Source organism: Taeniopygia guttata, chromosome 3 (assembly GCF_048771995.1).
Source record: "Taeniopygia guttata chromosome 3, bTaeGut7.mat, whole genome shotgun sequence".
Lineage (NCBI taxonomy): Eukaryota > Metazoa > Chordata > Aves > Passeriformes > Estrildidae > Taeniopygia > Taeniopygia guttata.
Genome location: NC_133027.1, coordinates 38,171,287 through 38,197,863, shown reverse-complemented (window position 1 = coordinate 38,197,863; position 26,577 = coordinate 38,171,287). Strand labels below are relative to the sequence as shown.

Here is a 26,577-nt window from a genome sequence, read left to right as displayed (position 1 = left end):
CATGCACCCCTACACCATGCAGTCAAGAACAGTGATGTCCACTCTCATCAGTATTTTGAACTCTCAAGGCTCTATCCCAAATCCATGGAAGGACTTTTGATCTCTGCAATGGGCTTCACCCAAGGGGCCAATTTAAGTGATAGATGCATATTCCTGTTACTTTGAAATGATGCTTTTCTGCGGGGCTGATTTTTTTTTCTTTTTCATCTTTTCTTTTTGTTTTAATGATGAAATTTTCCCTTTATTGAAATAGAAAAGAACCTCCAATCTTGTAACAACAAGGTGAAAATTGTCTTTTTAGGATGCGAAGTCTCCATATGTATTTATAGAGTACCCAGTGCAGTGAGGGTTGTGGCTGAGGTGAAAGCCTTTTTTATTTGCTTCTTTTAATATCCAAAACCAAATTCAGAAGGAAATGGGGGAAACTGACTCAAGACTTGCTAGAAATAGAAACAAATGAAAAAAAATTTGCCCTTTCATTTCTTTGGTTAAGTGTGGTGCTTGCCAAAACCATGGATATGCTTCAGACCCAAACTTTTTTGTATATGTAACAAAATTATTCAGTTTTGAGGCTTTTTTTCACGTAGTAGTGATGGACGTGCCGAATTTATTTTCAGGAAAACAGAGTAGGATTATACATTTGCACGAAGGCTGTGAACATTCCCATTCCATTAGGCCCTTTAGTCTTCCGCAGGCACAACAAGCCTGCTCACTATAGCTAGGACAGTTGGTAGCTGTCAGGAAGCTTTCATGACACCAGCTCTTCTAACTTATTTTAAAACATCTGGTATATATCAGAGTTCTACTCACCCTTTCTGACTCTTGGAGCTGTGAAATAAAAAAGCAACTTGTATTCTTTCTTCTGTGATCAACTTTCACATTTTCATATCATCTCTGTGCAATCAGACACATCAAAATATGCTTTGACTTCCTCCTACAGTCTGAAAAATACTGTCCTGATGAATGGTGTAGTAAAATTGTGCAGAGAGTGAGCCTGAGGAGGGGAAGCACATGTGTGGTAAAATGGCAGTGGTTGTATAGACTGCTCAGAACAAGGCAGAGGCACAGTTCAACCACAATTTCCACTATTAACCTTCACGGTCTTCATGCAGAACAGGTAGTCAGTGTTCTTTTGCAGACCTAATGCTAATATTTCCTCTAACATAAGCAGGTCTAGGAAGATTCATACCAGATGATTAAAAAAAAAATAGGCAGCATGAGTACATGCAGCGAATACCTGTTTTGTTATGGGAGCACATATTTCCTGGAGTTACAGCCCCTTGTGAAAGGAGAAACAAGGATTAGTAGAACTGCATGCCTTTTGAATGTCTCTCCATGCTTAGTGTTTTCCTGAAAGTGTGGGTAGTTGGATTTTTTTCTGATAGGTTATTTGGAGGCCTACAGTTTGGAACAGAAGGTGGATGGCAAAACTCCATAAGGCCTTTTATGTGATACTCGCAACAATAATTTTACCAAGAGTGTCTCCCTACCCCATTTCTCAGCTGATTAAAAATTCAGTTTCTTATTTTTGCATGTTCTGGAGGCAAAATTTTGAGAGGTCAGAGGTGACTCTGTTGCAGCTTCTTTTCTGTCCTAAATTCTCTAGCCTTATGGTGAAGTGTTTTTCTCTGTAGTTGGTTCTGCCGTAGTGGTTAAAGACAGAAAATGTTTAGCTTAACCCCGAGGCAGCTCAAACTCTGTGCTGGATTAATTAAAAAATAGTTCTGTGCCTTCTGTAGCAACAGTGTTTGGGAGGGGAATGGAGGAAGGAGCGCTGTGCACTGGGGACAGGAGGGCTCATCATGCCAGCCAGGATCCCTGCTGTCTGCTGGAGATCCTGGCACTTCAGGGCAGCGTGTATTTTCTCCCAGGTCTGCCACAGCTCCTGGAGCTGAATTTTGCTTGCAATAGTCTGTCTGTAAGGGAGCTGTTGCACTATCCCAGTGGTTGGTTTTTTGGTTTTTTAAAGTTGTTTCAACAATCCCCTTTTCCATCCTGGGGAAAAAAATATCCCTTTGGAAGACGGGCTAGGTAACCAAGTTCTGTGCTTATCCTCCATGTTATGTACTTTGTGTAAGTTAAAAGGCTTGTTCTGCCTTTCATCTTGTGTGCTGTTTTCTGCAGATATTTCCTAACTTCTCCCATGACGTTTTTGCCTGGTTCTTCAGAAGACTGTATGAACTGAAAGAGGCTATTGTTTCTCCAAGGGTGCAGGCATGTGTACATCGGCTAATCTGGTTGGTACAGGATTTCAGGAGTGGGTGTTGAACTGAGGAACAGGACTGGGATGTGTGCGCCTACAAATTCTTGTGAACAGCGTGCTCTCCTATTCTGTAAATAATATCACATGTCACTTTCTAGGTTTACCTTTCATGTTTCTCCAAAAGTTGAACTCCTGTACTATGAGAGGTAAACAAGGAAATGGCATACAGGAAGATTGCAAAAGTTTTGGTTAGCAGAGACTGGAAAGCTGATCTGGTTTTCAGTCATGTGCCTGGATAGTCAGCTACTTGATTGTGTGGAGACTCAGAGTGTGTGTTTTTCACAAACATCATATGTTTAAAATTGATAATTCAATTTAAACATTATCTTTCTAGTGTTGTCTTGCTAGTGTTTTCCTTCCCTAGGTTTGGGTTTTCAGTTTTGAAGTATAAAATAGGCAAACAAATACTTTTTAGCCTGTTGTTTAGGAGGAGGAAGACTTTGTTGTTCGAGGTGCATTTGCCAGCTCTTGAGAAACTGCAATCTGAGCCTTGCCTTTGCAGCAAACTCTTTCTGCAAAGCACTTTGAATACAAGACATCAGGTGAAATTCATTGGGTTTTTTTCCATTTGGATGATATCACCAAGGAGCAACGAAACCCCCAGTTACTGTTTTTGTTTACAACCAGCACCTCGTCAGATGAAACCTTGCCACATGCTTGTTTCCCCTTTTGAGAGCATTACCTAAAAGATGATGGTGCTGGAATAACTCCAGCTTCCTTGTGGTGACCCAGATCTCTGCTGGCGATGAGATCTCTATCTCCGCTGGGCACGGAGCACGAACAGCAGTTGTGTTTTCTACTGCAGATCCACAGGCATGTTCCCATACAGTGTTTCCAGGCTCATCAGCAACCTTGCAGCACCTTGGCTATTGTTGCTGATGTGCCCTTGTCCTGCCGGCAAAAGGCGGGATTTTATTCCACAGTCTGGTTTCATGCAGGTCTCGTAAGAGGGTGTGAGGCAACTTTAGGGTGGTTTTAAATACTACTTTTAAAGTATGAGACAGCATAAAAATCCTGGTAGGTTTGTTTGAGGGTTTTTTTGCAGCAACAACATTGTATAACTGAGAGTTGGCTGCATCTCAACTTTGGTAGAGGTTCTTTGCTTGGTCAGGAATAGTTGCCGCTTGCAAAACAGCTCCTTGGTACTAGAAAGTGCAAGCTCTGAAGACTGACACTTGCTGGTAGTTTAAGAATTTATGAGGATTTATCCTGTGGTTTGTTGATGGAATTTGGTTGGCTGAAATGTTTTTTGATGGATGCACGGAAATTCCCAGGTGTGGATAAAAGCACTTGACAATACTCAATCAAAGAGGATAGAGAAGAAAGACTGTGAAGTAAGGAGAACATGGGGGGTTGTCTGGCTTTTTTTTATTTACAGGGTGTCATATTTAACAAAGGACTTACATCTTCACCCATAGTCTTGTGTGTTTTTAGCACTGCTAGATCAAACTGCTATGTTGGCTACCCCTGAAGGGCTTTCCCAATGTTTCTGTTGGATGCAATATGGGTCAGCTTCCTTGTGTCACAGCCACCTCACTGTTTGCCCAAGTGGTGTTTCTGAAAGTACACATCCTTTTCAGCAGCCCATGGTCACAGTCTATGAAGCTATCTCTTCCAGTCCAAGACTTATTTTTTGTTAGAGTCTTGCTATAGCCAGGAGTGTTTGAGACATGTTTCTGCTGACAGTTTTCTGCTCTGGACTCCTGAGGATTGGATGTAGGGCAGTTTGGAGAGTTCCTCACAGTGGAACTCCCTATTTACAGTCAGTGAATTCATTAGCGCCCTGAATTATTTACCTTAAAGAATTCAAGTCCTGAATTATTTACCTTTAAGGTCTGTCTTCCTGTGTTGTGCACTTGGTTGACTGTAGACCTGTGCTCTGTTATAAGCTTTTAATGTCTATGGTAGCATAATATCCAAGGAAGCTTCAGCTATTTACTGGTAATTTTCTTTTCATACACAAAATACATTGCAACATTGCAGCTCATCTTTAAGGTCCCTTCCAACCCAAAGCATTCTATGATTCTATAAGTACAGACTGACACTCTGATATAAAATGGATTTGTGCAGATCTTGTGAATGCATGGACAGTTTTTAGTATGTCATCACACTCTTTTCTTTTTGCAAGTTGCCTGCCTGCTGCCAGCTGTAGCTGCAAACGCTGGGCAAACTCCCTATTCAGCATCTTGTTTTTTCCCTGCTGTCCCATATTTGGCCCAAATTTTTATTTATGGCATGGTACTCAAATCCTACTGAAGAAGTTTGTCATTTCCTCACGATCTTAATCTGTTTACCAGTGTCAGGCTTCAGGATTTGACAGATGATTTGGGAAGCCCCACTTCTCTTTGCAGGAAGAGACTTAAAAGGACAAAAGATCCTGAGGATGTTACAGCCTTGCTGCTGAGATTTCTCTATACTCCAAAGAGTTTTGTGTACAGGAAATACAGTTCCCTTCTGCTATGACTGCTCATTACTTTTAGTTGAGAGGAGCCAGGTTTTCAGGTTGGTTAGGAATTCACTTTAATGGTCACTTGAGGGATACTGAGTTTAAATGACTTGTGTAGTGCTTCATTGGAGCTGTGTGGCAGCTCTCCAAGGCACAGCTCATCTGCCTGGACGCTGAGAGGGTGGCAGGGAGTGTCAGGGTGGCTGCCATCCTTGCTGCCAGCAGCTGTTAGAGTTGTCATGCACTTTTGCCCTGAAGCCCTGATGCACAGCTCAGGTACATCCCATGTGCCAAGAGTGAAGGCAGCTGCAGCAGGCAGCGCTCACCTGCCACATTTCCCTCCCTTCTCAGGGGTGAGTGCTTGAACTCGTCAGTGTTCTCTCTTCAACATATCTGTGGTACACCAAAGACTTTGCAGGAAGCAAACAAATGGCATTGTGTGCTGGCATCATATAGTCTTGGACATGGTTCTTCAGCAGTGCTGCAGCTGCACAGCCAGCAGGCAGTCCTCCATGCCTAACCCCAATTCTTGCTCTCTCCCTATCCGACCCTCCGATTTTCTGTCCCCATTAAGTGAATTTTCATGTTCTGACATGTTTTACCCTGCCATCCCCTGGCCCAGATCTTGGCTGCTCTGTTTTGAGCATGGATGACTCCAGGCTGCAGTGGGGAGGTCACCTGGATCAGGAGACCCCCCTTGCTTTGGAGGTGGCCCTACCCTGGGTGACAGCAGATGCCAGAGGCAATCTGCTATACTGTCACTTCTGTTCTGCTATACCATGGACTCGACTGTGTTCATTGCATTGTGTGGCATCAGGCTAAACCCAGGTTTTAACTCTGTTCCAGAGATTGTGAGAATTTGGTCTTTCCAGCCACTTTTTTGGGAATGTCTCAGTCAGACCACTGTGACCAAAATCTTGCAACAAAATTTTCTGTCAGTCAACCATGTCAACAATGGACAGAGTATACTAAAATTCTGAGCCCTGAAATGCAGGAAGGGTATGGCAGCCGTATCGCCCAACCTGTCCTCTGTCTGGGTTTAATTGTGTATGCCCATGTGAAAGTAGGCAAGGGACCATGTACACATTGAGTGCATCTCTTTAAGTGAAGGGTTTCTTTAATTTGCTTTCAGAGAAAGCAGTGAAATACTAATGGCATTTCCAGTACTGAAAATCCTGTTTCCTTAGCATGCGTCTTCTGGCCACTCAGAGAGGCTGGGGATGGTGGGGTTGAGGTTGTGTCTTCAGCTGGATTTCTACCATACGGGCTTTTTTCTTCATTATTTAAATGGCGTCTGTGAAGTGTATGGGTAGGACAATTTGACACTAAAGCTTAAAGCTACTAGTATGGGAAGCGAGGAGTAAACACAGACACTAAAAGACACTTTTGAGAATTTTAAGTGGTGTCACTACTTAAATAATGTTGTAGGTACAGAGTATGGAGAAGCTTTATGATTAAGTAATCTATTGTTAATGCAATTTTGCAAGTATTATTATAACACATCACTGCTGTGGTTGTTAGTGGCAGGTATTTGCCGTTGATACTGAAAGAAATATAATTAGCTTTCTCTCCCTCTGTATTTCTGCTTTTGGTGGCACTGTCTGCTTGGCATTGGTCCTAGTGCTGTCAGGCAGGATGGCCTGGGAAGAGGGCAGAGGATTTGGGCATAGGAGAGCTGTGTTCTCCTGTGTAGCTCTACAAGGGTGGGCTGTGGTATCTCATCTGCTTCTCTAAACTGGTATCTGTTGCTTCTACTAGTGATTTTGGGGAAAAGACTTTTTCTTGTTTAATGCTTTTATGAGATGAGACAGAAAACAAAAGACCTGAATATCTACTGCAAAACTGCTGTAATCCAAATAATAGATAATTGCTTGCAGTTAATAATTTTTCTCTTTTGTTTTGTTTTTCACACAGAGCAATGAGGCAAGAGAGAAGTTTTTAAAAACAGAAAAATGTGACTGCATAAACATCGTTGTTGGCAGGAGGACTCAGTGGATTCAGGTAATAATGTGACACCACTTTTATTGTGCTTTAAAAACTGGCTGGGTTTCAGGCTGTCAGTGGCCCTTTGTCAGGGGCTGAGGAGTAGAGGAAGATGACAAGGTATAACAAGACCCAGTAGCTGGCTGGTAATTCATTCAGACCAGATGAAAGGATGTGGGTGATCTCACAGTGCTGGGGAGTGATGCCAGGGCTGCAGTAGCTTCCTCCTTTATGTCAGGCTGTTGTATCTGAGTCTGGGGTTTTTTTTTGGGGGGGGGGGTTAACGGGCTTTTTTTAAAAACCTAGTAGATTCTCTCTTTCAACCTCTTACAGCTTCATTGATGTAGGCAGGAAGCTCCATGCCTATTTCATGGAAGAAGGTCAAATGATCAGCAGTCCCTTCAGACTGCAGAACCCTGAATCCATTAATATTTCCCTTGAATTCCCCCTTTAAAAGGATTTCTGGATCTGAGCAGATCATTATCTGCTGAAAGACCCAGACCTAAACCTTTACTGCTTTAGAGAATGACTGCTGGTTGTTTTCTGTGTGTGAAGACAATTTCTCATTGCATGGTTGTAGGAAACCTAATGTGTGATATTTAAGCATACTACTAATGTTTGCAGCATATTATCTTGAAGTAATGGACATTAATATATTTAGATCCTGTTTCTTGGGAAAAGTAAATTCCTAGCTAAAATGCATCTCTCATGGTTTTAATCATTTTAATTTCCCTCACTCAAGGGGAGTGTAGAATGAAGGCAGGGGGAGTTTACAGTGCTAATTGCACTCCACATTTGTAATTGGGAGCAGATCCTATCCTCAATCTTCTTAGGCAATCCTAGTGAAGTCATGAGGCTTTTCACAAGCATATGGTTTTCCCCATGCCTGTTTGGTTCTGGGATAAGGGCCTATGGTGTGCTTTTTCATTCACTGATTTCTCATACGGAGGAAGTTTGAAAAATATGTATCATCCTTTCCAATGTAGATTCTTCGTTTCTAGCAAGAGTTGAAGAAGTTCTGCAGTATTTTATTGAGATCAGCAAAGTTCATTGCTTTAGACAGAGCTCTTACTAACTGGCAAGTGCATTTTCTTAGTTAGGTGCAAGGTGAGGGAAAAAGCAGTTGTGGCTTTGCATTGCTATAGTCATGATGAAGAAGGATGTTTAAAAAGGATATGAATGGGTGTGGATTTGGTATTTCCTAAAGCCAGCTTCTTTTTGGTATTAAATTGCATACTCCAGGAAGCTGGTTGCTGTATCAACATTGGTATAATGACACATTATTTTAAAAAAATCAATATCCAGTCATAGAAGCAAGTCCTAATATAAGCATCTGGGTGCTTACAGCTGTGATTTCCATGTATTTGCAAATGTGATGGGCTTTTTTTTTCCCCTTGTAGCACTGGTAACTTGGATAAACACTGTATGTGTGACTCATTGCAGAATATAAACTTACTTTAAGGGAGCAAATGTTGGATTTGCTGAATATCCTATTGCTCGCATCCCTGAATACCTACTTGCAATAGGTCATGATTAATCTTAAATTGAAAAGGGGAAAATTACTGCTGATGTCCCATAGGTACTTCAGAAACAAACGGAATGATGGAAGTGCTTTAAAAACATAAATAGTAGTTAGAATTCATAAAATTGTAAAGCAAACATATGGTACAAGGCCTTCTAAAATATAACACTTGAAAGCTTTTTTTATCGTTTCAGAAAGTGCTTGTTTAGTTATCACAGGAAAAGTAAATATTTTCATTCCTTTTTCTTCAGTGCACTCTCATTCCATTTATCTTTCTCTTCTTCCTTTTGTACTTCTTTTTTGTCCCCCCCAAAGTGTTCTTATTTTGGTGGGATGGCATATCAACACCTGATGTGCATAGAAAGCCCTGCCTGAGAGCAGGAGATAAAGCTGCTATTGGTCCTCCCGTTGTTAGGTGCATTCTTGAAGTCCTTTTGCAGTGTCGGCACAGAGTTGATGTAATCCAAACTGAACACTTGCTGTGCGCATGTGTGCGTGAGCAAGATGTGATGGACATTGCAGCAGCTTCTGGACCACTCAAGAACACACGTTTTAATGCAGTACCCCAGACATTGGTGAGGAGGGATGCAACCCCTCTGTGTGTGTTTGTACACACTTGCGTGTAGGCATGTGAGCTCACAGAAGGCAGCACAAGTCAGCTCTTCCGCTGCACCTTTGGTGGGGTGGTTGTGGTCTCCACTGCTTCGAGCCATTAGTGAGACAGGGAGGTGAAGCTGCTGCTGGAAAGGGGTGGAAGGAAGAAGATGGGGAGCAGAGGAGTGGGGAGCTGGGTGGGGATTGGGGGCCAGGGAGGAAGACACAGCTCCAGAGGGAAATACTCTGTGCTTTGCAGTTGCTTGTGTGGATAGAAACCAGATGGTGCGCTGGAACACCCGCTCGCTTGGGCGGCGGCGGAGCCAAACATATGGTTAATGGTTAGGAGAAAAAGCTTTTCGAGCCAGGGCTTTGCTGACTGCCTCGCATTACAGATTGTTGCAGTGTGTCATTACATTGCCAAACTAAGTGCTTAATACCCGCTGCGGGCGCTGGGCAGGCATTTGCAGGAAGGATGCAGAGGCTCCCTGGTCAGGGCGGGAGGCTGACATCACGTACGGCCTCCTGCCACACCCCCCCACACCCCCTTTCTCCTCTGGAAACCCCATAAATCTCTCCATTTACAAGCCCAAATCTACAGCATGCAGTTTTCCTGCTCTGAGTGTCTAATCCATTTATTTCCAGAAGCATATGGTTGGTTTTGCCTTTTTTTATGCCTTTTTTTTTTTTTTTGGTTCTCAAGCAGCTGAGTTCACTGAGGCTGCAGCACCACACTTACATGTCCGGCATCCGAAGTTCCTGCTCTAGGATCTTTGGGCGACACCAGACCCCATGTTATCTAAGGAACTGCTGAGCTCATTCATCTCCTTTTCACGGCCCGCTTCCTTTTATTTTTAGCCAAATCCGTCAGGCCTGACAGGCGGGTAATTTGAGCCAGAGAAAGGGCAAAGCTCCAGGTCCTTTCCACAAAGCAATTCTTCTCCTCCCTCCTGGGAAGGCTCCAAACTTGGCCTGCTCCAGGCAGATGGATTTGTTGAGTCATGTGAGATCATTTACACAAAAACACAGCGAGGCAGTGAAAAGGAAAAAAAAAAAAAGGGGAAAGAAAAAAGAAAAAGGTGGGGGGGAAGGGGTGGGAGAGCATGCACTGCTGGGGCTGCTGTGAGCGTAGGAAATGTGCTGCGAGGCAGCTAGACAGAGGAATGCAGCAGATTCATTCTTGTATAAGGTAATGTCTCGTTTACAGTACAGGGTGGAGCCAGCACGGAGGGGAAATCTTTCGAAAACAGATTACTCATTTAAAACAAAAATTCTCCTTAAAATAAATAATAATAATAAAAAAATAACCATAAAACACTCAAAACAACAACCCGACCAGCAAGCGAGCGGCGCACATGGGCGCGCAACAAAGGCGGCGTTGTTGACAGCACCGGATTACAGTAGCGGTAAACTCCGGGCTGGGAGGTTGCTGGAAAATGAGTTTGCTCCGTGATGCAATTGGAGTTTGCTTTGTCTGGCCGCCAGTGCAAGCGATGCGGTGGAGACTTTGAGCCCAGCAGCAGCAGGGCACTCTTTGCTCCATCCAGGCATGGTTTCAGACAGTGGGGAGGGATGGAGCAAGTGGTTAAGAATCCTGAGCAGACAGGCTTGGGGGGGCATCACTAACAGCAAAAATGAGGGGGGATATGCATGGAGGGTGCGGGAGAGAACTTCTTCTTGCTTTGGTTTTGAGCTGGTTGTGGCATCATCTTTGTTGCATCAAGGAGTAAATTGCATTTATTCAGTTGAATGTGAATTTTGTTTTCGTTTGCAACCTAAGCTAACCCCAGCATGTTGGTTTTGGTTTTTTAAGTGGGTGGTAAGAGAGAACATGAAACTTGGAGTTTTTCAGATCTTGTTACATCCTAGAGAATTAGGCTGGGTTAATTTATGCAGTGTTCTAACAAGATGCATTCAAACCTTTAAATAGACTGTATTTAAGTATTGTTAATATAACTCCCAGTTTTCTTACCAAGGCAGTATCTAAATGTTACTGTTTTGTCCCAGTGGTGACTAAAAATTAAGAACAGAAGTAGAAACTGGAACTGGAAATTGGTGGGAAACATGCAATAAAACAAGTCCAATGTAAAGTATTTCCTAAAATTCTCAGCAACAGTTAAAGAACTTGGGTGAGCATGTAAACAAGGCTTTGTATTTGACGTGTTCCCCTGCTGAGTAGTATCTTCTGCATTGCTGACTCCACAGCAGTGTCTGTTGAGGTGCTTTCCTCTGGGGAAGGGAGGGTTTGTCTGGAGCTTGCCTCCCTCTAACTTGACCTTGTCTTTCCCTTTTTCTCCTCCTGCTGCTTTTTTACACTTTTGTCTGAAAGACGGCTGGCTTTCCCAGCCCACTTGCTCTGCTGGGCTGCGCCGCTGAGCACAGCACGTTCAGTGTGGGGAGGGCCTTCCCTTCTGTGCTTGGAGTTTTCTCACTTGGTGGAAACCTTTTGTCTTGTCTGTCTTTTGATGAGGCTCCCTCGCTACTTATGTACAAGGAGCACTTGGCAACACCCCAAGTCCCAGCTGGGATCCTGCAGGGCACAAACCCCCCATGGGGTCCCTGACCATCAGCTGATGTCTGGTGTGGGGATCAGCAGAGGGACAGAGCTATGAAGATGAGAAGTACAGCCAGGCTTGGGACCTAGGTGGTGCAATAAGCTGTGGCCGTAGCAGCCTTTAATGGGGAGTGGCTGTAGATTGCTTTGAGATCCTTGGAAAGGTCCTGGAGAAGAACAGCACTGTTATTTATTCTGTCTTCATAGTTACTGTAACTTTCTTTCCCTTTTTCCCCAAAAACCTAATCATCCTACATTTTCTGTTGCTGTGAGCAACATTTCCTGTTGTTACCCAGAGCTGCAATTCCAGTTAAATTCTCACTTTGTAAAGCTAATCTTTCAGCAGTGGGTGTGGGATTTCCAAAAGAAAAGGCATTTGTGAAGAGCCAGTTTTTAAGATTTTTGTCTTAGTGGACAATTCTGCAAAATTCTTTTTTAACCATTCACATTCATTATTGGTTGAAAGGTCTAGCCTCATCTCTATTTATGGCACTTAAAAGACTTGTAGGTCGTTCATTCCCCTACAGAGTGCCCCAGTCCTCAACGTCTCCTTTTTCCGCTTCAAATATGCCACATGTGTTACTTTTTGCATCTGTACGTCAGACAACCAGCCCAATTAGGCAGGTTTCGGGAACTGTTTATGACCTGTCTATCGGGAAAATCAGCCTTACTCTTCCTTCCCCCTCTTTCGCAGCCGCTCAACTTCCTCTCCTTCTTCTTAAAGTGCATTGATGCTATCAGCCCCCTAATTCTTTTATCTCACTTCTCCTATCATATCCATTCTTCTGTCTGTCTCATGACTAGACTAGAAATTTCTCTTCTGCTGCTGGCCTGTTCCCTCCTGGCACATACTGTGGCACTGCCTCCTTTGGGATCTGAGGAGGGATAAGTATGGTGTTCATACATGTTGAATCACGTCTTGTGGTTGATACCAGTTTGCAAAGGTAGAGGATATTGTCTATGGCAATTTTGCTTTCAATTAGTAGCTTTAAACTACTAATTCTCTCCCTCCTTGGTTGGAGGATGAGCAGGAGGTCCCCATCAAGGTTTGGGAAGGGAGGTACTGAGAACCTCCTGCTGAGGTTGCTCAACCTCCTTATATTGTGCCAAGGAGAGATGCACTAGGAGAAAGATAACTCTATGTTTGATGTCACATTATCCTTTTGATGGGACAGGATAGTGATTGTCTCCCTTGGAAAATTTAGGCAACCTTTATAGTACTCTGCAGTGATATCTAAGGTGAATGAGACTAGCATCCATTTATGGGGCTTAGGAAATAACCTCAAAATAAATAAATCCCTAACCTGCCTTCCCCCCAACAGAAAAATATAGAAATTATCGTGTAGTGGTGGCAATTTCCTCTTTGTCATGTGTTCATCCAAAGGGTATTTCAGGGGAGAGACAAGATTTATTCTAAACAGATCAATCTAAGTTTCTGTGGAGCTTTAAATCTATGTACATTTTTCTCATCCAGCAATGAATTGATGCAGTGAAGTGCAGGACTATTTGTAATGTATTTGAAACCTAGCTGTTTCTTGGATGCAGCCAAATCCCATTAACTGTGATTTCCCTGCTTCCTTTTTCCTCCTGTCGAGCCTTCTGGATAGCGGCTTTTCTTAACAGCTTGTTTGTAGAATCTGTTCCGAAATCTCCCAGTCCCTTCACCCTTCTCAAAGCAAGGGAAATTCTGGGAGCAGCTTATTAGCTGCTTATCATCCAGTTTCCATTTCTGTTAGAAAGTCTCCATCAGCCATGGACCAAACAATCTTAAATCTCTTTGCCTTCCATGTGGTCAAGCTCAGGAGTTATTTCAGAGATTAAACTTTGCAGGTTTGGTAAGTGATACATCAATCTAGACAGCATTTATGTATAAAATTGCCTTCTTAAATTTCCTTGGAGCATCCTTAGGGATTCTTAAAAGTTGTCTGAAAGTTGCTAGCAAGGATGTCCAAGTACCCTCTGACAAGTGTCTTTGCAGTAGTGGGTTTTCAAGTCAGTGTTAAAAAATATCAAGTTGTTTTAAGGCTCTGTTCATTTCATTAGCTTTTCACTGATATCTCCTGTAGCATTACTAACTGCTAATGTGATCCTTTAGTTTATTGCCTTGATTTTGTTATAAATTAAATTGGTGTCAGCAAAAGTCACTTCTGATCAGATGCTGTTGAAAGATCTTTCTTTTCACCTCTTTGCAGCCTTTGTACAATTAATGGGAACATACTGTTGCTTCTTGATAAGTTCATTCATGTTTAATAGCTATTTGTGAGCCATATTTGGTTTTTAAGTGGATGTATCACAGCTCTTGAAGCATTTTGGTGGCTAAAGAGCTGGGATTAGACACTCCAATTGCTCTTGCCAATTGTTTTCCAGTGTTCATACTGAACTCTGTGTGTTACAAAAATATTTTTAGTTATAGCCTCGTCGGATTTGTTTAAGGAAAAGAAATATCCTCATTTTTCAGAGAAGTTTATCTGGGAGTGAGTGGAATTATATTAATGTATTTTTTTTCTCACTTGATCAAATTTTAAGTGCTAAAATAAAAGGCCCACTATTACTTGGAAAAGTAAGACTTGCTTTAGCAGGAGTGGAGCAATTTATCTTCTGTATCTGCTTCACTAACTGCAGCCTGTAAATATCCTAAAGAGTTCTGCTAATCAACAATTTCCTTACTGCAACCAGGGAAAAATCAGATTTAAAATGCACTTAACTGATGTTTCATTCCACATTTTAATACCTCTTGATTACTGTGGCCACAGCATAAATAAATACATTTGATGCAAGTGTTGGATACCTTCCTCCCTCATCAGAATACTTTTTTTATCAAAGATAGCTGCTGTCACAGAGCTCCAAGCTGTTGATTAGGTAAAAGGGAATACCATATATGGGAAAATAAACCAGCACCCACAAGGTAACTTCTTACTAGAAAGTAATGAAATTTCTATTACAAAATTCAGCTTGTTGATTTCTATTTAAATACTTTTCAAAATTAATAATAAAATACTGAAAAATTAAACTTGTTGTGCATCCTGGGAGAACTAACATGGGATATCTTTCTGTTTGGTTTTGAGTCGATTGCTAATTGGCTTCCACATAGTACAGCTGAATGGGTTTGAAGCCCCTGTGGTGGGCTTGGACTAGTCTGGACCAGCTCAGACTCATTGCTGCCCTTCTCCATGCTGTTCACTATGGTTAATGGTGTCTGGTAGGATGGCAGAACCCAGATAGTTATGATTAAAGAATTCTTCTCCTGGGATGGACTGCTTGGACACAAGCATCAGTGAAGCCCTTTTTGCAGCCAGTGATGTTGCAGGCAGCGGGACTGCATGGGGAGGACGTTATGGGTAGCACTGCTGCTGAGGGTATGGGTGGCACAGCCAGACCTGCTCAGATGGCATTTTGAGAGCGAGAGGTTAAAAGGACAAGGGTAAATCACGGTCTGATACAGACTCTTGCATGGGGCAGGTCTGTTCTTGGGTAACACTCATTTAGTTGTGCAGCTCATCTGCGCAGGAGGTTCACCCCTGCCCATGGGCTAACAACCGCACGCTCAGTGGGGAATTACTTTTCTGCTGGATTTTGCCCCCTGTGAGTGTTGTAGACATCATTTGATGTAACAGAAAATTAAGGGGCAGAGGTTTGTGGGGTATCATAGCATGTTCACTGTTCAAAATAAATCTTCTGTTATTAGTTCTCCATGGGGCAAAGGGAAGAGGGGTTTGCACTCTAAACTCTGGAGAATTTTTAGTATTTAATGCTAATTTTAACCCTGAAGCATTAGTGAATTAAGTAGAGCTCCAAGTGCTGCAGTTAGCCTTCAACAGGAAACACTGGATAGCATTGCTGAAGGAGTGATGATAGCGGGGAGTTCCCATATGCATGAAGTAGCATTTCTAGAAGAACTAAAGGTTGGTATTTCCAAACACAAGTGGAAATGCACGTGAGCTGATGACACATATTTTGGTTTTCAGTACAGTAGGTGGCAGGAGAGACAAAGTGACAGCTTGGCTGGGGTGGCTGCTGGTCCACCTGCCACAGTAACAAATGACGATCTATGCCCAGTACTGTGGAATAAGTGACATTGTATTGCCAGGTGCTTTTGTGAGGTCTGTCCTCTGGTGTGATCAACACAATGCTATAACAAGATGAGAACATTAGATACACATATTGCAATGTCTCAGTGTCAAATGCCCCAATGTGCACTTGGGGTATTTTTGTATGATGTATTCTGGTACATGTCAGGGACTAGAGGTTTTGTGGCGGCCTACACCAGTCCCAGTTACAACTGCTCATTGTCCTTCTCTTCCTGCCTTGTCCTTGGCCAGGACTTGCCCTGTTCTCTCTTGTGCCAGCATTGGCGCTTACGAAGCTGACCACAATCTGCTTGATGGGGTAAAGCCAATCAACAACAAACTAAGCTAAAGATGGGGTTGGACTTTGTACACCTCAGCAGAAGCATCTGACCTCATGGCTGTGAGAACAGTGCTGAGGTAAAGAAGTAAGTAATAGGAAAAGGGACTGACAAATTCAGGCAATAGAGTGCACCCTTGATCACCGCTATCAAACCGGATGGAAGAGAGTGAAGTAGACACCAGCAATTTCTCTAAGCCAACGGCTGATACTTTTGGCTTAGAGAAGTTTCTGATCTACAGCTGCATAAAATAGCCTTTAAAGCCTGAAAAACTTTTTAAGTACATAAGAGTCTTTCCTAATGGAGAGGCAAACTGAAGAAGTGAAATTAGTGGCATTTCCCATTGTCTCTTACACATATGTCTCCTTTTTTAGGTGAAAGGGATATTCCTCATCCCACTTCAGTGAAGGTGAACAGATTGTTTCCTTTTCTATTTATGGGAGATTTGGTCTCTCAGTGCCCCCAAGGACAAAATCTGCTCTGGTGTGTGTGTAACTTGAGTAATGTCAATGAGATTGTAAAACAGAGAAGGTGATTTGGGTCTGGGTTTGTAACTGGAGAAAGGAAGAGCTTTTGTCCATTGATTTATGGGGAAATTAGTGTATGACTAAAATATGCCCACCTGTTTGCTGTGCTTTTTTTCCTGAAGATTGTTCTCTGAAGGACTTTTGGTCCTGGTGGAAACAACTTCATTGTGCAGGTCTGCCTTAGAGCTAAGAAGAGCAGATAGTAAATGACTCATATCTTTAGTACACATACAAGCTTATAGTGATGGCTTTAGTCCTCCCTTTATCTGTATTTGGACATAAAGTTTGAATTCTGGCATATCAAAATATGCACGTATGATGGCCTAAATTTTGTATCTTCAAAAGATGTCAAGCCCTTTTACTCAGCTCCATTACTTATATTCTGTTTCTGTGATTAATGGTTTTGTAAGATTGTTGTCAGTGTTTTTTCAAAAAATTAATGCTGTTTTTTTCATTAAAGGTTGACTGAAAATTGAACTGGTGTTGAAGTTGTAAAACTCCTTGTGTAACATAGTAGCAAGGAGAAGACATCTTTTGTCTTTGCTGGAGAGCCTGACTGCCCCATAGATAGAACCTAAGCACTTCATACTGATGAAAAATGAAGGCAGGAACACAGTGATTTATTGAAGGTCATGGAGGAAACCTGAAGGGTTGAGACCTAGGTCTCTTCTACCCCACCTCAGGAAGCTGAATCCTGTGATTTCTAGTATGGCGAAGTTTACTTCCTCTTCCCCTGAGAATATGAGACTCTTCCCATTGGAAAAATATTTGTTCTTGTCACGGCAGGTACAGACACACATTACAAATTTGGAACCAAATTTGACTCACTGCCACAAAAACAGGCACCTTTAGAGAGTAGCTAGCTATAGCTCTGTTGTGCAGAATGAACAAGGGAAATGGTCTGAGTGGCACAAAAACAGTTAGTAATTGCTCTGTTGTTGCTTTACGCAGCTCTGAGTTGTATCTGGACCAGAGGAGGGACCTAGGTATGCACTGGGATTAGGCAGCTTTTGGACTGCTCCATCCCTTGCACCTAGGATGGGTTTTTTTCTCACAGAAAAGCCATTTGTAAAGAATGGGACCTTGTTGGCCAAATTTTCCTTGAATGGGCTGGTATCTTGCAGATATTGGTATGCTGACAGCAACGGTGTGCCTGCAAATAGTTAATTGATTCTGTAACCAGTTTTAACTGTAGAGGGTTCTGCTTGGTGAAGAGGATCAGGAAGGAGTTACTATTATTTTAAAGCACAAGCTATCTGAGGCTAATTATGAAAAACATGCCAAGCTGAAATACTCATTCTTTTAAATGAATTTTCATAAGCAGCTCCTAGACAGGTTTATGCTGCACTGGAAAAAGTCTGACTGCACTTTAATGTTGATACCTGGATTGGTGATTAGGAAAAGATTGTTAAACAACTGGAGTTTAAATACCAGTACAGCTTCATTGTAATAATTTCCCCAAAGGCACATTGGTAATTCTGCTAAATAGAGAGTTTAATAGACTTCAATAATGTGTACTTGTGAGACCTTATACACAAAGGAATAATGCATAAAACATTCATTATTGTAAACTGCTACCTTTGCATGTAGAGAGGAATCTGTTGGAAGAAAATTGTTGTGTTGAGCGTGGCAACATGTCGAAGAGTGTTAGCAGACAGAAGGCATTGTCACCCCCTTGCCTAATTCACCACTGGTGTGGTTGAAGTTGCATCATTTTACTCAACAGTGAATGAATTATTTGAAGTAGACATTAGTTTATTTTCTGAGAAATCCTTTGAAAGCTGATGGGCCATGGTGGTTCCCAGAACTTTGTTTTCTTTGATATGCTGATTTAATGTCAACAGAAGAGGTACCTGGTAGGAAGCATAGCATAACCCCATTAAAAGAAAAGGAAAAACTTGACATTAAAACAATACAAAGCAACCTTAGCAAGTGCCTCTAAGTGAGTTTAGTGTTGTATTTTGATTTGTTTTCACTGCACTGCTGTCAATCGCCCTGATGGAGAACAGGTGAGAAGGAAGGAGCAGATGCTTTTGGTAGTACAGTAAGGCATTTATCTCTTTTAATGAGGTAACGTCATTAGTGCTGACAAAGTGCTGCAAATCCATACGTGTAATGGACTGCTGCTGTCTTTTGGTAGCGCACATAAACTGTTGTACTTCTGAGCATTTGAATCTGCTGAATCATAGGTCAGGCTTTATCTCCTGTCTGATGTTGGGTTGCATTTTTTGGTGGTTTGTTTTTATTTTGTTTGTGTTGGTTTGTTTGGTTTTAACCATTTTATTTCCTGTTCACTCCCCTTCCCTCCCCCCATTCCACCTTTGCCTTTAATGTCTGGGAACTAAAGCACTCCAGGATATGTGCTGGGGCACAGAAATGCATCCATTTTCCAAGCACAGAGCTGATTGAAATGCCACGTCTATTGCAGTGCAAGGACCTTCTCTTTAACTGGGAAGAGTGAGGTTAGTTATATCTCTTTGAGCCTGATTCCTTTTGCTTAAGACGGCTAGAGGTTTTGGGTTGGGTGTAGTTGTTTTGGTTTTTTTTTCTCCCTTTGCCCTCTGCCTGTTTCCTAGAGCAGTGGCATAATGTCAACCACACTAATCATGTCAACCAATGACACTGACGTTCAGTAACAAAGAGCTGCAGAAAAAGGGAGAGAGGTAGCTGTGGCACTGGACAAGGAACAGCAGCAGTTGGAGGGAAATCTACAGGTTAGAGCATTCCTCTGTACAAAATCTGTCACTGTAAAAGTCATGTGCACAGTTGTATTCAAAGTGTCCAAGGGAAGAAATGAGATGTGTGTCAATGGATATGTGTCCTTTATATCTCACTTTTCAGATGGTAAGCATTACAGAACACGACTATAATAGTATGAAAATAACAAAACTTCAACCAAACATATCTAAATTTTAAAAAGCTGGGAGGTTTTAATAATGTCTATGTTAAAAATTACTTAATAACCCCAGAACTCCCATCAAAACCTCCACTACAAACAGGCAACATAACCTAGACATTTTAGTATGTTGTGTGTTTATCAGAGAGCCAGAGTGTCACTTGCGCATCTGTGCTGATTCCAGGAAGAGAGCCTGTTGGTAAAAAAGATTCATCTGAATAGATCACACACACAAGAAAAAAAAAAGTGGTTCCTCTTTCTTTTTTTTAATCTGCATGCCCCTCCCATCCTGGGCTTCCCAACACCTGCTTGTGCTGAAAGAACATAAACAGAATTGCAAGATTCCTCAGCATTAACTGTTGCCTGACAGTCCCAGCTAAACACTGCAGGGTTATCCCATTTTTCCTCTTCATTGTTTTTTCTTGCTCTCTGCCACGCATCCAGTGAGTCTCTGCAGCATCCTCGGATGGACCGCCATGTTTTTTGTGCTCTGCCATGAACTGGGAATCAGTTGTGTTTACCAGAGGTGAAATGAATCCAGAGCTGGGGGTTTCTCATTGCCCACTCCTGTTAAGTTACCCTCACACCAAGTTGGGGGACGTGACTGAGAGCCAAAAAATTCACAGCTGGTAGGTGCATGTACTAGTCTGTACTGAAGTATTATCACGTAGCCACACCACTGAGTGGACGTTTGGGTCAAGACTACGTAAAGCTCCGTTACTGCTTGTAACTTTTATTAAATTTATTTATTTAACTCTGGAGAGATTCAAGTGTATGCTTCAGTGATGCCCAGTCAGCATTCCCCACTGCTGAACTGAAAGCATCATTCTGCAAAGCAACAATCTCACTAGGGGCTTATTGCTTCCTCATACTCCTGACTGTCTTGAACTGGCAGAAAGTAATGGCCAACAGGTTAAAGAAAAGGCATCGTCTTGGGCAAGCTTTAGGGCTTTTAGAGCTTTTAGATATTTTTTGGTTTTACACACCCACAGACACCCCATTGCTTCTATAAATCATCATTTCTACGGCACATACCAAAGGTTTTCTGTGCTGTCTTATTCCAACAGTGAAACCAGAGTTCAATTGCCTCTCTTCCAAGGTTGGGATTACAAAAACTTCACACTGTCTCACCCTCCTCTATTGCTGCAGGCACTCTGGTCCACTAAATAAATACTTGGCCGAGTTTTACTACCCTTTACCCCTTTAACTAAAACCAAATGCCTTCTGCTTTGTTGAAGGCAAGTCATGCCTACTTCTGTTGCTCCAGCCAGCAGTTTCTCAACCAGCTTGGCCTCTCAGGGACTGATTAATTTTTAGTGACTCTGAAACAGTTACCAAACCTTTCTGTGATTGATTTATGAAAAGAAAGTAACATTTTCCAGGGTTCTTAGGGAGAGAAAATAGCTGGTCATACCCTTTCCCAAGACTACAGATGACCCAACTTCGCTCTCATTTCTCTAATAAAACTGGGCTCAAAGTGTTGGGATGGAGGGCAAAGGGTTTGACAACACAGGTGATAGTATGACAGGCATCTGCATTAAGGTTATCTACTTCTTTTTTTAATTTTTTTAATTTTTTGTGGCCAGTTTATTAAAAATATGTTAGCACTTGGTATCCCTTCTCAAGAGGAGAAAGTACTGGTCTGCTTTTCAGTATTGTTTCAGGGCAGACTTAGAGGTGACCACAGCCACAGGCTTGGCTGTGAGGCATGTGAAGCTTGCTTGATGCTTATTTCTCATAGTAAATACAGGGCAAAGCCCTGATAGAGAAGGGCTGCTCGTCAGCAACTGCAGCACTGGTGGGCCCAAAGTGTATTTGCCTGGCTTTCCTGGGTGGTCGACTGGCTCGTACGCAGCACATGGAAATAGATCTTTTGGAATGTGAAACCGTGCCTTCTGCATTTCTCCCACAAGTATTTTATAGTTTTGACTGGCATGTGGAAAGGAAATGGAGAATAATAGAAGAAAAAATTATATAACACTTCAGCTGTGCTTTCTTTCCATACCAAGGTTTTGCATTTAAAGTAAAAAGACCAGTTTTGTGTTGTTGCAGAAGTTTTTTTGAAAGTTTTATGAGAAGTTCTTTTGGTAAATGAGTAAAGATTTCTTCCTCCTGAAACTTATCCCAGTTTAGATAGTGGATGTGCTCAGAGAAATGGAATATTATTCCTGATTTTGGAGAAATAGGTTGTGAAGGGACCTTGAGTGTTTGGAGATTTTCTTGGTTTATTTCCTTTCTAGTAAAGATGTTATAATAAGTATCCAGACTTTTGTGCATCTCATACATGAGGAGGAGTATGCTCTCTCAGTGTAGCTGCCATCTACTAAATAGCTTAGTGGTCATGGCACTCAACGTTTGGTGTAATGTAGAAGTAGCATATTTTTTAGAAAAGTCCTTGCCAGTAGGACTCCGTTCTTCCTCAGGTTCAGCTGAAGAGCATGGAAAAGACAGCCCACAGAATCTCTGGGAGATGCAACTTTGGCCCAACTGTGAATGAGCCATTTAAGGCTGAGGATCCTTTGTACTGCTAGAGGAGTTGCCTCCCTATAACAAACAAAAGGATCTCTGCCTTGGAAGTGAGGGTTTAAAAACACACAATTGTGCAGAAGGGGCACTGCACACCTATGTTAAAGCAGTAGTGCAAGAGTTTGGGGGGTGAATAAGCGTGTGTGAGTCAAATAGAAACACTTGCTTTTCCCCTAGTTCTGCCTTAGGAGGTAGTTTCGTTCTCTGAGGACATGGTCCTGGTTTTGTGAGCAATGCCTGAGGGCTCAAGTCACTTTGCTTCTGAGCTTTGTAAATCTAGGTATAAGTGTTCTGCTGTTTGCAAGGAGCCTTGCAGTTCTCTGGTGGGAATACATGTAAAAAGTATACATGCAAAAAGTGCCCCTGCCTTTGCAGTGGCTTTCAGATTAAAGATCTGCTTTGTTAACTCGATGGCTCCTTAGCCTGCTTTGTCAGCACTGAACATGCACTGAGATGCTTCCCAGTGGCTCACAGCTCTTGGTTTCATCTAGTAAGAGCAATCTATAATCCAGGGGTATAGAGGTAAGTGAGCTCTTGAGAAATCTGTGGAAAAGGAACGATACATTCAGCATGATACATGGAGAAGGTGAGTATCCTAACAGTTTCCCATTGTGTTGTGCTATTCTGTTTTGAAAATTGTGCTTTCCAGTTATCCTCTCAGTAGAACAAGGCCCTTCTCTTGGAGGAGTTCAAAAAGTGTATACTTAATTGCTTTACAAATGATGTGAAGTCTTGGAATGCAATCTAGCCATTGCTCATTAACTAGCCGAACCTATTAAACCTGGACAGCAAGCAGGACTGAGTCGTCCGCCCTTGATTGCAGGCAGCTAATGGAGCTGTGGGAGCAAGCTGTGACTGCAGAGTGGAATTGGCAGTAGACTCACAGCAACCCTCCCTGTTTTGAACTTGCCCTACACTCCATTTAGACTTCTGGCTTTGAGACAGATGATTTCAGAGCAGTGAGGAGGGGGGAAGGCGGAACGTGGAAAGCACTGTCTTCCCAGCTATGTTAGCTTTGATCAGAAGTTTAAAACGAATCAGAATTCAAATGGCACTGGTAATTTGACATTCAAACCTGCAGAAACAGAGGGATTTATCGTCTGGCCATGATTATTGATTGGTAGTCATGCAGATGGTTCCATTACACAACACTAAACAAAAAAAAAAAGCCCAAACAATGTGACTTGGCATCTCCTCAGTGTTTTTTAGCTCGGAGGGAATCAGCTGATCTTACAAAGCCCATATAGAGGTGGTTTGGAACCCATGAAGCACATCCTGTCTTGCAAAACAGCATGGTAGTGCTTTCTTGCATCTTCACACCACTCTAGCAGCACAGAAGAAAACAAAAATCAATAAATGTTGAGATTTTGGTGGAGGTTTTTTTGTAGTAGCTTTAAATAAAATGAGGATAGTTGGGATTTGCCCAGGAAACTTGAAGTATTTAACCTTTTAAACAAAAAAGTGTTTAACCTTTTAAGCATCTCCTCAACTGGAGATGGGTATAGCCCTCACTATGTAGTGTTTACCTCTAGAGCATTCTTGGCACTGTGCTGCAGCATTGTTTCAGATGAGCTTGTGCTGCTGTCTGAATCGCCAGGATCTCATCCTTCAGCACTCACATGCCTCCCATCCAGTTGTACTTTGTGCCCAGCCTTATTTACCTTGTAGTTTTTGCCAAGATCACAGCTTGGTGGTGTGGCTTCGGGCCCAGTCAGACCATCTGTCAAGAAGAAGGGGAGGAGAAGGTAGTGGTTTTGACGTGTTGCTTGAAGAAGCACATGTCCAAATGTGGTTTGGAATCTTTGTTCTACTTGCTTGTTCAATACTTTCAAGATGCTGTGTATTGTGGAATATTTTTCTGTAGTGCTGCCTTACTTTCCCTGTTGTGGAGAGATCGTTTCATTTCTAGTCTGGATTCGTACATTTTGTTTATGCTGCTGGCAGATCCTATCAACACCCACTTTTCACTGATATTTAAACTTTAAAAGATAAAAATCTTTGGTGTCATCGAACACTGACTTGCTTGTAAAATAGTTCTATATACTGGAGATGCTATTTAAAAATATTGTGGGAGTCTAGTAATACATTAGCATTTTATGCATTTCACTCTGAACGGTCCCAAAGTGCTTAAACTGTAGTGCACACACGCAGCCCTGTGGAGATGCAGTTCTCAGGACAGGGGCTGTAAACCAGCCCCTGCATTTGCTGATGGAAGGATGGGTGCAAACATCTTAAAGGGAAGCATCCAGAATAAACTGCCTTCTGGAGGAAAATGCCATGTCTAGGTGTACAACTCCCAGGAGTTCAGCTCGGGTGCTGTCAGAGTTGCCCACCCTGGGATCATGAAGCTGTCTGTGGAGCAGGAGCCCCTTGGCCTGAGTTGCCCTGGGTTTTGTCACAGCCTCAAGAACAGCCCCCAGCCAGCACTTGAGGCTGGATATTGGAGCAAGTGTCCTCGCAGTCTCTGTGTTAAGAACCTGTTGCCTTTGGCACTCTTCACTGGACTAACAGCGAGTAATTCCTTTGTTTGTCAGCAGCTACAGAGGAGCCACGCTCTGTAGGCTGGGCTGGGCGCGGTTGGCTTGCGGAGGCCGTGCATGGGGAACAGCGTGCAGGCAGGCAGCTGCCACGTGTCCTTTGGTGGCTGAGGATTCCTTACAAAGTGGTTGTACCCCTGTGTGTGCAAAACAAGTTTCTTTGCGTCATCCTAGGTATCCTTCAGCCCATTTTATATTTGTGTTCCTTAGAAACCAACGTGTGAGTTGATCTCAGATAAGCTATTCTAGACATAGCTCAGCAGAGGGGAGATGTAGAGCTGTAGTGTGAGGACAGAAAAAAACATTTTCAGATTATTTTGAGACAGCAGTTACATCATTCTGGGAAATTCAGCCTTGCAGAAGCTAATAAAAACTAAAATTCAAGCTCTTATAAAGTTGAGCAGAACTAATACCATGGTGTGTTTTCTGGTTATCATTTCAAAACCTCTGTGACATTTTCTCTGAATGTTCCCATACAGGCACAGTTATTCACGTGTGAGAATCTCAGGAGCAGCTGGGTCAGGGGGAACAGCAACCTCTCTGGTGTGTAAGAGAGCTCCATCTTCCAAAAGGAATTACATTGTGGCCAGCTGTGATGTCACAGTTCAGGGTTCAGTGAGTTGGTAGCAGCCACTGTCTGATGTTTCTAACCAAGCATCATAGCCTGTGCTCCTTTTTAATTATTTAAAGAAAATTAACCAATTAATTATTTCAGTTTTAAACTATATCATGTCTAAAACAGAAAATAAAAAAGAAAAAAAAACACTATTTTTTTTTTCATTTGGCATGACTGTTAGAAAGAACCTTTCAATACGTTGAGTTGGGAAGTAATTAATCTTGGGAGTGTGAGATGACTTATAATCTAATGTCATTTTACAGTTGCTAAAATAGACCAATTTTGTCCTTCGCTAATCCATGTAAATCCCTTTGATTTAACAGTGCTGTATGGATGAAAATAATAAATGCTGGAGCCTATATTTTGGGATCTCCTTGCTTACAATGTAAAAGCTTACAGAGCACATTGTTTGAAGCAGCCCTCCCTCTTGTACACTAGACCACAACCAAGTGCTGGCATGAGCCAGAGCATCACCTGCAGCTGTTGCTTTTTTCAGATGCAGCAGTGAAGCACAAACCCTGTCATTTCTCTAGATTCAGCAGAATATGTGTATGTGCAGTTTGTCAGTATGTTAGCAGAAAGGCTAAGACCAGAAAATATTTCTAGGGATAGTAAAACCTGGTTTAAAATAAACGAGAGGCTTTAAAAGCTTATACAAATCTTGAAAGACACAAAAGGGCTAGACTGAACATTGCCATTTCAGTCAAATTTAGAACCTCCACCTACTTAAGCAGGAACACGTTTAGGTCAGCGTTTTGTGCTTGGCAAAGTTGTCTCCCTAATCTCCTTCAGAGCATTTCTGACTGTGATTTAGGTGTAGGGGGGAGGGAAATGCTTCCAGGCTGAGACTTGTAGCTAAATTGTCATAACAAGATAATCTGTTGATTACCAATGAAGTGGTGTAGATGGATAGGCACTGAATTCTGAAATCTGCTATTCACTGTATGCTTGTGCACAGTTATTCATTTAGAAGCATTCAACCAAAGTATCCAAAACCTTCTGAGTTTTAAACCATTTTCTCAAACACGGCAGCAAATTCTAGTTGCCTGGGTTGATCTTGCTTTGTTTGTGTGTTTCAGCAAGATTCTGAGAGGTTGTGTCAGTTGATCTATATGCAGTTTCTTGCATGTGTCAGGTAAGTGGAGCAGAAATATGGTTTCCTACTTTCTCCACCCCTTCTTTCATCTAATGAAATGGAAAATGTTGAAGCTACTGGGAACCTTGATGTGACATTTCTAAATGCAGTGATGCTGTCTCTTAAATTTGGGTCCTGTAAGCAAATTGCAAACATCGGGAGCTCCTGTATAGCTGGTCTTCAGTGCTGTTGTTCTATGATGTGGATAAGGAATAAGTGATCAGACTAATATATATTTTAAAACAGATGATGAAAAGTTCTTTCCTGGCAGATTATATTAGTGGTAAAGGTGTTGGTAAATCTCTCCATTATTATAAAGGATCCTGATTTTGAGTCTGCTGACAGAGGACTTGGGATAATGGGAGATGGCATTGCGATTTAGGATATCTTTAACCAGCATTTTGAGAGCAGAGGCTCCAAGGCGACTGTAGCTGGTGCAGCTGTGATTGCGGTGTGAACGTGGGTGTCGCGTAAGTGAGATGAGTCTCCTGGGAATTAACGTTGGCGCTCTGTCTTCCATGAAAGCCCCATGTGCTCACCCACGTTGATATGTATGGCTGTCACCTACCTGCT

At 42.3% G+C, this 26,577-nt stretch overlaps 1 protein-coding gene and 1 long non-coding RNA gene across 9 annotated transcripts in view; one reads left to right on the top strand and one right to left on the bottom strand.

The window, feature by feature from the left end:
* BACH2 (BTB domain and CNC homolog 2) overlaps positions 1 to 26,577 on the top strand; it is a 181,867-nt gene that overhangs the window by 36,867 nt on the left and 118,423 nt on the right. For 5 of the 8 annotated variants that reach the window (XM_072926653.1, XM_030267591.4, XM_030267595.4 and 2 more), the window contains exon 2: positions 6,624 to 6,710. The gene's annotated coding sequence lies outside the window, so the exon portion shown is untranslated. Of the gene's footprint in view, positions 1 to 6,623; positions 6,711 to 6,735; positions 9,998 to 26,577 lie in introns of those variants that run through there. The other 3 variants (XM_072926652.1, XM_072926654.1, XM_072926651.1) reach the window with 1 other exon arrangement.
* On the bottom strand, positions 22,809 to 24,833 carry LOC140683681 (uncharacterized). Its single transcript, XR_012054965.1, has 2 exons — positions 23,243 to 24,833; positions 22,809 to 23,040 (listed from the first exon to the last, which is right to left on the bottom strand). It is a non-coding gene; the product is annotated as an uncharacterized lncRNA (long non-coding RNA).